Source organism: Ascidiella aspersa, chromosome 5 (assembly GCF_963924565.1).
Source record: "Ascidiella aspersa chromosome 5, kaAscAspe10.2, whole genome shotgun sequence".
NCBI classification, from domain to species: domain Eukaryota; kingdom Metazoa; phylum Chordata; class Ascidiacea; order Phlebobranchia; family Ascidiidae; genus Ascidiella; species Ascidiella aspersa.
The window spans coordinates 7,463,684-7,475,301 of record NC_139451.1 but is presented as its reverse complement, the minus strand read 5'-3'; the positions used below and the strand labels follow the sequence as shown (position 1 = coordinate 7,475,301).

At 36.1% G+C, this 11,618-nt stretch overlaps 1 pseudogene; it reads right to left on the bottom strand.

Moving 5' to 3' along the window:
• Positions 1 to 614: 614 nt before the first annotated feature.
• Positions 615 to 11,327, bottom strand: LOC146141671 (uncharacterized; annotated as a pseudogene).
• Between the last annotated feature and the right edge of the window lie 291 nt (positions 11,328 to 11,618).

Genomic DNA, 11,618 nt, shown 5'->3' with positions numbered 1-11,618 from the left:
TTGTAGTCATCTGCATCGTTCTCGTATTTGAAATCTTTCTGAACTTCTCCAAACAGTAGGATTCGCTTTGGATAGGGCATATAGGGCTTGGCATATAGATCCAGAGATGCCATCAGGGAAGGACACTGCTGCTTCATCGCATCTTTAACGATTAATTCATTGCAATGGGCGAAACAATGAACATAAATGGCATCTGGGGTATAAACATCGGCCTTAAGCTTTCATTTCAGAAGCCCCATCAAAACCCATATTGCTACCATTTTTTTTTCATCCAAACATGATCTAAGGAGGATGTCTTTTTATGTACTTGAGAAGTGCATCAGATGATATGCCCTCGGAGCATTCAAAAATCCCCACGAAATCTTCCGATACTATATATATTCGTCGGCTAGAAATGAATAAAAGTCTCTTTCTCCATGACGCCTTGCAACAAATCTCTTCGAGCCTTCAAAACTAGCATCTGCTTTTGCTCCTCCAGAATATCGTGTGCTGTCACGTAGTGTTGTTCTTTAAGAAGCAGCTGAAAAACCTTTGTTGAGGTCATCAAACTGGTATAGGTTTGATTCTATGTCAGTTTTCCCTCTAATAGCAAACACCTTGACGCAACAGTGTCTTCAATGTTTGAAGATGAGGTAATCTCTGTTTTCGAAGCTGCTGCTTTTCCAGTTGAAGTGATGAACTGAATGTTGCAGCACATGCAGCTTTGTGAAGAAAGCTTTCTTCGTGATCTTTAAATTTTTCGGCACCCTTCTTCCAGTTGTCAAAACCTTCTCCGTGTCACTGTTATCGCTGCAAGTTGAGCAAAATGCCTTATTTTTCTCAATCATAAACGAGCCAATCATGCTTTACTAATCAGGTCTTGTAGAAACAAGAATCGCCCATTTTTTTCGCTGTTCTTCTTGTCCTCATTCGTGTAATCGTTGGCAGAATTCACCAAGGTTTTCTGTATATTAACAATATTATCGGATCGATCGTCGGTAACAAACATATGGGTAATACTTAATCTGACAAACTAACTCATTCATAAATAAAAGATGAAAATCCAAAAATTTGCTGTTGCATTTACATTTGCTGAGCCATTGTTGCCTTTCGCAGGGAACCGCGTATACATAAAGTACTTTTTCCATGCAATTTGATTGATGTTGAGGCAACTTTTAAATTAAAAAACCGTGTTGTTGGAAAATTGCTTAAAAGAGAATTCACACAATTATTAAACCATTTATTGCCACATACAGTTTTACTACATGCTGTAATAATGGCTGAAGTCATCACAGTCTTTGCCACGATTTTTTATTTTCAACCATATCAGTTATTAAAATTAAATAAATTATAGTCTTATTTTTCTTCTTCCCATTCTTAACCAGCCGTGTCCAGTGAATAAGTCAGTTGAACTGAAGGCTTTTGAACTTTATGTGGACAGCTATCCTACCCAGTGCATATTTAAGTCACAAATTACACACCTTAAAACCATATTACTTCACTCCACGATCCTTGCCGTGTCCAGTGAATAAGTAAGTCAGTTGAACTGAAGGCTTTTGAACTTTATGTGGACAGCTATCCTACCCAGTGCATATTTAAGTCACAAATTACACACCTTAAAACCATGTTACTTCACTCCACGGTCCTTGTGTTGTTTAGTGGACACAAGGCTTTCAACCATATCAGTTATTAAAATTAAATAAATTATAGTCTTATTTTTCTTCTTCCCACATTCTTAACCAGCCGTGTCCAGTGAATAAGTCAGTTGACCTGAAGGCTTTTTTGAACTTTATGTGGACAGCTATCCTACCCAGTGCATATTTAAGTCACAAATTACACACCTTAAAACCATGTTACTTCACTCCACGAGTGCCACGATCCTTGTGTTGTTTAGTGGACACAAGGCTTCTTCACTTTAATACTTGAATCGTCAAAACTATTAGAAAAGATTCTATTTAAAGCACTACTCTTCTGTTAGAATACGTTAGATTGTTGGCAAAAAAGCTTGACAGCTAAAACTGCATGAGGTTATTTTATATCGTGGTGCTCATTCTCTGAGCGCGAAGTTCAAATTCCATATAGTCCTAGTGTTTATTATTAAGGTGATGATAGCTATAACAAGATAAAAACCACAGAAACAAGCAACGAAAAAAAAGGATAGTTTTTGCCATCTGCGCCACGCTTTAGTTGTTTTGGTTGGGTTATTTGTTGTATCTTCCTGTTCGTCGTCGTCACTTAAACATTTTTCGTGATTCTTAATTTCGGCCCTGTTCCTGCTGTTATTCTTCTAAAAAAATCGCATTATGTATCTTTCTTGCATTTTCTTTATCATTTCCATATTCTCCTTTTATTAAAAATATCTAAAATGTAGAGCATCAAAATTCCTTTTGCTGCTGCTACAAATACGCTCGAACACTTTGTCTCTGTTTAAAGGTGATGATGTTTTGCCTGATTTCTTAAATCCAGCGATGAGACTTGTTGTAACGTAATTTGTCAATTCTTTAGGTAGCTTGAGGAATGTATATTTTGGAATGCTGGCTTCAAGAATGTTGCGCCATGCAATTTTTATTGTACAGAAAAATGCCAAATCTAGGGGCTACACAAAGTGTGGGCATTTGGCAGTTAAAAAGCAAAATCTATCTCTTATCGCATAGTTGGAGACAATGTTTGCAGATAGGCGAGAATTCAAATTTCCTGCAGTCGTTTCAGTTGAGGTAGAGCAAATGTGTTCGAATCAACAATCTTCAAAACACTTGCTCCTTTGCATCCAAGTGTCGTAAAGGTTCGTTCGTAGCCTTGTAGACTCTACATAAAAAGCTGGCGCTCTCACTTTTTTAACCTTTAGCCCCTTTTAGGGACAAATCTAGGGATTTTGTTGATTAATTTGTTAACTATTAAATTTTGCTTTGTTTCATTTTCTGTGATTTGAAGTTTTAAGATTGTTCGTATTTTCAGGTCCGATCAAATTCTGAAGACTCGGCAGTAGAGAGGTTGTGTCATCGATCCGCACTTGTTAAGCATACCAAAACCCACCAACTGCACTAGGTAGGTCCTCTCCGGGAATGTATTTTTTAGCAAAACTTTAAAAAGATTGTCGTTTTTTGAGTAAGTAAAAATTGCTTTATTCGCGCTTAACAGCGGAAAAACTTCATTAAATTTATTCTGCCAATAAAAATGCATGCGCTTTTTTTAAATAAAAACAACGAGAAGGTCTTGTAAGATTGCAGAAGCATTACTACAGAACATAAATGGGCGCTTCTTAAGATATATGAACGTATACACCACAAGGTATATTATTTGGGTTAGGGTGCTCGCCCAAACACTAACCCCAAACAATATGAGTTGTGGTAATGTGTGTTGTTTTTTGCATAACTTTCCACGTACATAAGTGAAAGAACGCCCATAAATAAATAAGTTTAATTAAATGCTTGGAGCTAAAATAAAAAAAATTCAAACGTCACAGTGACGCAATTTTAAGTATAATTTCATTCAAAAAAGCTGTACCAGCGATAGCTACATTTGCAACATTTATGACGAAGTGCAGATTGCCGCTGCTTTTATAGCTTAACACAACTTGCCTTTCACCTTTTTGTTGTCGCTGATGTTTGTCGCACAAGTTGCCTTATCGCGTGTGAACCTTAATGCCACAAAGTGCTTGGAAACTGATATCTACGTTAAAAAAGACAATATATGTGGGAGTAGCTGCTACAGCTACTCGTGCTGAGTGCTTCCAACGAGATCCGGCAGGAGTGAGGGACGGGTACGATTATCTTGTCTCAATTTTATGATAGAACTGGTTAATCAAATTGCAATAGATTCAAAGAAGTCAAGAATCTTTTCACTGTTTGGGGTTTTTGATTCCAGACAATGTAATCTGATGCTTCTCACCTACTCTAACAGGAGTATACAAATCGTTTAAGTTTCTGAAAGATGTTGTTGCACCCAGGGCTGGGGAGCCGGAGCCAAGCTAAGAAATTATATTTTGTTCCATCTCCAACGTTAGTTAGCCAAAAGCAATTTTTAAAACGCACCGGAGCTGGGGCCGGAGCTAATGCTATTTTACGGTGGCTCCCCAGCCCTGCTGGTTGCACCCCAGCAGGAGGCCATTGAAGAACCACATGTTTGTAAGTGATTTTGGCGCACACGTCGTTGGCACTACTCCAGCCATAAGACCGAGATACGACCAACACTAACGTCAGAATAAAATACAATTCGGAATAAGGCCAAACTAGGACTAATAGCTCTAATGGTGTTAGAGTACCGTCTAAATCGAAATAAGTCCTAAATCCATCGAAATAAGACCTAAAAGGTCAGAATCAGGCCTAAACAACACTTTTTTTAACTAACCTTCTACTATTATTTTCCCATGACTTTTAATTTCTACCACCTAGTTTTTTTGTATCATGTTGTATTTGTTTTTTCAGAGACTGATGATGACTGATTTTGACTAAGACAACAAAGTCGAAAGTATATTGATAACATTCGAAGTCATTGTCGTCAACTTGCATTGGCCATACGACAAGATATCCCTCAGAGCGTGAGCATGGAGAATACAAGCAGTGCCAACACTATCTACGTGTGAGAGAAAGAAGAATAATTCTCCTTAAGCGTTGTTTACGTGAAAATGTGATTTTGCCATCATACCAACGCAGACGTTTGGATTTCGATCTTCTCCTAATTCAACAGCAGAGGAAAATTACTAGACCATATTGGAACTGTAATCCATCAAACGTTCTCTTGCAACCTAAATGCCAGGGGTTTATTTGAAAATTTAACCGCCTTCAAAACCAACAGAGGAATTTTGGTACCATTATGCTTACCGACAACAGCAATATTTTAAAGCAAAATGAAAAGAACAAGAAAAATAGATCAATATACAAACGTAGACTATCCAATCTGCCAATTTTACAATGCATCAAGCAGAAAAGCTCATTTTAACAAACGATTGTCGTGCCCACGCCTATGTGGTCGTCACGGTCGTCAGATAAGATTGAAGACCAGGAATGGATAAACGCAATCCAACATGTTCGTCGGGTTGAATGGAAGTTTGTCTTGACGTTAAAAATTCCAAAATATTGGAGGTCATCCAATAAAATACTTGACGAAGGAACATTATCTAAAAATAATGAAAAAAGTAACCGACACGTAGTCTAAACACATCGCACAAGTGCGACAAAGGTGTTGTAATCTTTGTATTTTGTTGCATAAAAAGATAATTGACGATACGTATCTTTTGCATATTGTTGGTATTAATCGGTTCTAAACTATGCAAGTCCGATTTGTATATTGTAACGGCAGATATCGCTTTATCGTAATCTTAAAAGGTCATGAGTGCGTTGCAGGGGATGCGCTCAAGTCAAACTATTCGCACATAGCTGGTCAAATATTACACTTGAAAATAACATATTAAAATATGGGTGTATGTTTTTCACACAAAAGCAAGGTTCACTTGCCAATGTTGTCATGCACTATGTTATTCTCCAGGCTGCCAGCGCCATTAATGGAATGGAAGTTTTTAAACGGTTTATTGACTGGAAATGTTATTAAAACACTGAACGCCAAGAAAATGGCGATTGGTCGTTGTTTAAGTCAATTGTTCATGGAGAAGCCGTCCGCATGAGACGACTTAACCACTAACCAGGAGCAAACCGACTACAACATGAGCCTGCTCGACTTAAAGAATAAAGCTCGCAGGTCAGGGTTTCCTGATCCGATGACGGAAGACATATAATTAAATTGTTATGGCCGCCAAGTGGACCGAAAGATTTCCTTCCACCCAAAACCCGACAGAACAACGCTGCGCAAAGTAGACCTACTCAAACCGTCGCAAAAGGAGCGGTTGTTACTGATAGTTTAAGCCTCTACATAAGCGAAATAAGTGAGCTAGTGCGCTTGTCTGACACTTAAAATGACGCACGGCGACGTCGCCTTGCTTGACTAGTTTTAATCGTGCTAAAGCGCGTTAAGAGTCTAGCACGCTCGTAAGAGGTAGGTTAGTCGCTTATTAAGTGTGTTAAGAAAGTTGCGATTTGTTGAAAGTCACAGTAGTATTATAGTATTTTAGAAAAAAAGTTTGTAGTTTGGAATGACGAGAATGCCATGATTCTAATCGATGTAATCGCAGAAAAATATATACTGCGACAAATCACAAAGAAATAAAATAATTTTTGATAATTTCGCAGAACAATTAAAAAATCAGCATGGTTTAAATTTCACTGGGTAAGGCAAAAAAGGTCGTAGAATATATATATCTTTAATTTAGCCCTAATTTTCAAACTCTACCAGGATTTATTAGCATATATATATTTGAGAACTACATTTAGTTTTACTTGAAATAATGTTTATGTTTTAACTTATTCAAGGTAGTGAGAACAACTATTTAAAGCTAGACTTGTAGAACAATATTGACCTAGTTTAAGATGTTGGATAAGAATACTTTAAAAATATGTCATTTTCTTGTAACCATATCTTACATTATATGATGTAGAATACAAATAGGACAAAAGTGGAAAAATAGAGAGAAATTATAACAAGACTTAAAGTTTCTGGGGCTGATACTGCTGGGATAGTTGGAAGCCTTTTTTGAAAAATCGATCAGCTTTTTCACCATCGCCCTAAGTAAGAAAAATAAATTAATATCTCTGTATATTATTAATATATATATTAATAACTTCTTTATATATGAATTATTTCTGAGGTTTAGAAAATAACAACAAGTTTTAAAAGATTTAGTTTAATTTTAATATGTTTACAATTGTTGTTTAGGCTATTGAAAGTGAAGGCATTGATTCAATGCCGGAGCCCCAGGAAGCTGAGCAGCAGGAACCTGAAGCTGCTGCTCCTAGTATGTATTTCTTTAAATTTTGTTTGAAAATGGAATAGCTTTTGTTTTTGTTCCATGTTCGTCAAATATGACAGGTAAAAAAAGTCAATAACCACAATATTCTTTTGTACTGTACCCAATTTATTTCAACTCGTTTTATAATATATAGAAAATCCTACTGTTGAACAACAACCAAGCAGTGGCAACTCCAGCACCAGAAGTCGTCCATCTAGGAAACGGCGCTTCTCAAAAGGTAATAATATATATTGTATAAGAGTTTGTCTAAAGCAGTGCTTTTCAACCTTTAAAGTTTTTATCAAAACTTTTTTATTTTGGAAAATTTCCATCCGCATGAAACAAGCACATTAAGTTTGCAACCTTTAGTTTTATTTGTAAAATAACAGTGAAAGAAGGTTTAAATAAATAGCTGTGAGCTGCAATGAGCCACCATACGAGACTATATTACTACTGTACCTGTAATGCATATCGGCTTTTTTAATTACTGTATTACAACACATAATAAAAAATAATAATATGTATCTCAATTTGTGCGTACCATCATCCCACAGGTTTAAAAGCACTGGTACAATATTAAATGCAATTCTGTCATTTCCCTTAAAAATCCAATGAATCTGGCAATTTCGGCGAAGTTTACAATGAAAATTGTGAGAAAGACAGAGAATTAATGAGAGAGGATCGTGCAATGATGCGGGAACTTCTGGATGGCATAAGAAATGAATTCAGGACTGCCATTCAGCTGTTGACTGCCCAACAGGGAGGGGGACCTGTATATGTTGTGCCCGAGCCACAACCGTCTTTTTTATTTGTGTTTTAGTTTTTTTTACATTTATTTCCATTTGCAATGCATTTTCTTTTTTTTTACCATATAGCAATTCATTATTTTCGTTTTAATTTTGATTTGTTTGAGTGTTAAATATCCTTTGTGTAACTGTTAACCAAACTCTTTTATCTACCTTCACGCTTTTTTAAATAAATGCAAAATATTGAACATATGTTGTATTATTCCATTAAGACAAGGAGCCACACAAAACTAAAAAAACAAAGAAATGAATAAGTGAAATAAAGCTCATAGGTATCTACTTGACTGTCGCTGAGGCAGTGTTCTTGGGCCTACTAACGGGCTGTTCAGCCCCCCCTCCACGACAGCTGCATTGGACAGTTCACACAAATTGTGTAAAATGCAGCAAGCTCCTATTATTGAAGTTTCAATTTTTCTCAGGATGCGCCATCGAGCCTTAAGCTTTCCAAAAGCATTTTCCACCACAAGAATAAGCAGTGGAACTTCAACACCTTCAATATTAACAGGTACCTGAAGCACAACAATATGGTCATGTTTTGGTCATTGAAACAATTTAAAAAATTGTTACCATCTTACTTTTGGTAGGTTGCAGGAGTACTTAAACAACTTGGAGTTCCTGAAAACCAATGCGTCGTGGCTGCTTCCAGGCATTTTTACGTTTATGTTTCTGAAACTAAATGTTTTAAAATATTATAATTATGTTGTTTATAAATTTACATACCAAAGTTTATCATCAACAACGGCTTGGTAGTACAAGAGAATCCCAACCTTTTCGATTAGTATAATCTTTTTTTCCTTCAAAAGGTGCAGTAACTGCAATATGTGAACCATCAATGCAGCCCATTACCTATAAAATTAAACAGATAACACAAGATAGCAAGGAATTCAATTTTTTTTTAATCATAAATACATAAAACATTTATTTCCATACTACATAAAATATATACATGTAAACCTGTGGATAATGGTATTTTTTCTTGAAGCGTTCTGCTATTCTTTGCGCTTCATCCTCTTTTGGCATATAAATGTACTGCTTAAGCCTTTTGATCAAACTGTTGCACAATCTAAGAATTTATCCAACAAAATTCAGGTTAATAATTCACTTAAAATTAACTTTATACAAGGAGTGTAGACCAGTGGTTCTCAAACTTTTTTTGTTGCGACGCCTTAGGAAAAGTTTCTGGACTTGCGACGCACCCGAAAGTAAAAGTTAATGAGAAAACTTATTATTTAAGTTGTTTTATTGATACAACAACAAAAAGCAATGTATATTATTGAATGTGGCGTGTGGGTTTGTTTGATTTTACAAAGTTCATTGAATCTTTGGGAGAATTTTTGAAATTACCACACGCATTTCTCTTTCTGTGTTAATTCGTGATTGATATTTGCTTTTATCACCGCCAAGGCAGAAAATCCTGCTTCACATAAATATAGGGCTACCATATTTTCAGCACCCAAAAAGAAGACATTTTTTTGCCTGTAAGTAAAACGAAAGTAGAATTGTTACGTTTGAGAAAAACGTGCCATATTCACAAGTAATGCATTCAGCTTTGAAATCCATACGCCCTTTCCTGAAACAAGGATTACTTCTGGCGTAGCTCATCAGTAAACAGAGTTTCGGCGTTTCAATTTATAGCTTATTTTGCTTTATGGTTGTCTATATCTAAATAATAATAAAGAAAAATGAAGCATCTGCTGAAAACCACCTGTATGCCAGTGGTTCTTAACCTGACCTTTTTCCAGCCGCGCTCACCTTTGGTAATTTTCCTATGTCTTGCGCTTCCCCTCCCCCACCTACGAATTAGCAAAATTGTATTTAAATATGGCTGGTGCCCGGTATACCTTTGATGATATGAAAACATGCAATGGCACTCAAAGAGACTTTGTGCTAAAAAAGTTGACAAACGTAGAAAAACAACGCGAAATTTTTTGGCAGTTTCAATATTCAAGTTGACAAAAAAGAGGTTCTACAGCGCTGTAGGAGTGGTGGGCAACCCAACGAAACCATTAGAATCATTGCATAAAATTTAACTTCGATCTCGCGCCCCCCGGTTAAGAACCGCTGTCATACACTAACTAGACAAGCTTCTGTAAGAAATAAGAACATAGCCACTGGGCCTACAAAACTTTTATACCTTGGCTTTATTAATGGGCCTTTTTAGATGTGAGGTTCTGTTGCCATTTTTCTGGCGCAATGTTTGTAAAAACAATCAAGAAGGTAGGGCTGGTCTGTTTTCCAACCAGCAATTAAGCATGTTTCATATATTTTTAGGAATAAATACAACGTCTCGCCTAAAATTCTTGTTAAAAGTATAAAAGCAAGTAACTCCAAATGCGAAAAAAGAGGACATTTGAACATTTTTGAGCATCCTCGAAGGACCATTCAGTTTTCTTGAGAAAAGAGGACATAAGGTAGGCCTACATAAATACGACATGGCGAATGGGATAATAATTCGTAGTGCTTTCTGCACCAAAGCTAGATAATCGGCATTCATTGAAATCCAAAAAGTTTGCCGGTTTCCTGAATTAAACATCCTTTTCAGGGAACTTGAAATTAAACCAACGATAGGCGTTGATTAAACAATGTTACTGCTGTATAAAAAAGGCTATTGTTGTAAACATGGAAGGTATCAAAACTTTTAAACAGTTAAAGAGCACTTAAAGAACAATTTTAGTCCCACTGATTTTCGAAAAAAGTTATAAAACTACACTTAACCTCATTTTATAAAATAAACTGAGTTCAGCAACGAAACGCAACTATTCTGCGACGCCCTTGGGAAATTGAAACGACGCACAGTTTGAGAACCACTGGTGTACACTTACCGCAAAAGACAGTTGTGTACAGAAGAATCACTCACACCAAACAGTTCTCCTATGGTTCTATATTCAGCAGATGAGGCTAGTTTGTAAACTCCAATTGCTATTCTTTTTCTTGTATTTATTCGAGTTCTTACAGTGTAGTCATCTAATGTTTTGAATAATATAGAAAATAAACATATGTTTTATTACCTGGTTTCATGTCAACAGTACCTCGACAAGGTTATCAAAATCTGTTTTTTTTTTCATTCGGAAATGCTTGAGCCATAACAATTTTTCCCCAAAAATCTTGTGACCTAATGCAATAAAATTTTATGTGTGTTTTTTAAAAATGCATAATACTAATATTTTATTGAAAACACCAAAGGAAATACCTTTTCAACATCCAAACACTTCTTTCTTGTTGTCCTTCTTTTCCGATACAAACCTTCTGGCATGCAAAAATTGGAATAAAGCTTGTCTTTTGCGAAACCGATTTTTAAACCAAAAGGTTATAAACGTCAATTTAAAAATGAATTTATAGCAAACAACTAATGTTTCTTATCTAATCTACAAAAATTACAAACAATGCTTCATTTATATCTACATTATATTAATATTTATGCTCATCACAAATGACAAGTTTAACCGATACAAACTCAAAAGAATCCACAATACCCTTAACTTTATTTGCGCAACCCTTTAAATTCTTCAACTAACATAACTAGCATTACTTCCTTTGTTCATTTTTCTTGACGCGCGTTCCTGTTCTTTTTTCTTAACGCGCGTTAGCTAACACGCTCATGTAGAGAGGCTTATTACATGGGTGTGAAATTTTCGTTTTAATGAGCTCAACCACCACTTTCATGTGTGCAACCACCCGGGGCTCCCACCGTGCACATTGCCCATGATTTGTTTGAGGGAACAGTGATATGGTATAAAATATTTTATAAACGAGCATTGGTTTACGTCATACGTGTACACGAGAAGTGAACCTATTTTCTGTTCTCTCGTTTTTTATGCGGGCTGTCACCGCTCGTTTGGCCCAAAATAACAATGTTATTAACAGAAAAAGGACTAAATCTTGCTAGATGTTCATTTTTTTCGTACAATGGAGTTTGGACCGCTATCAACCGGAATTAAACGTTGATTCTAAGTCGGTTCCTCTGTATTTGTTCATTACCTAATTAACTTATTGCG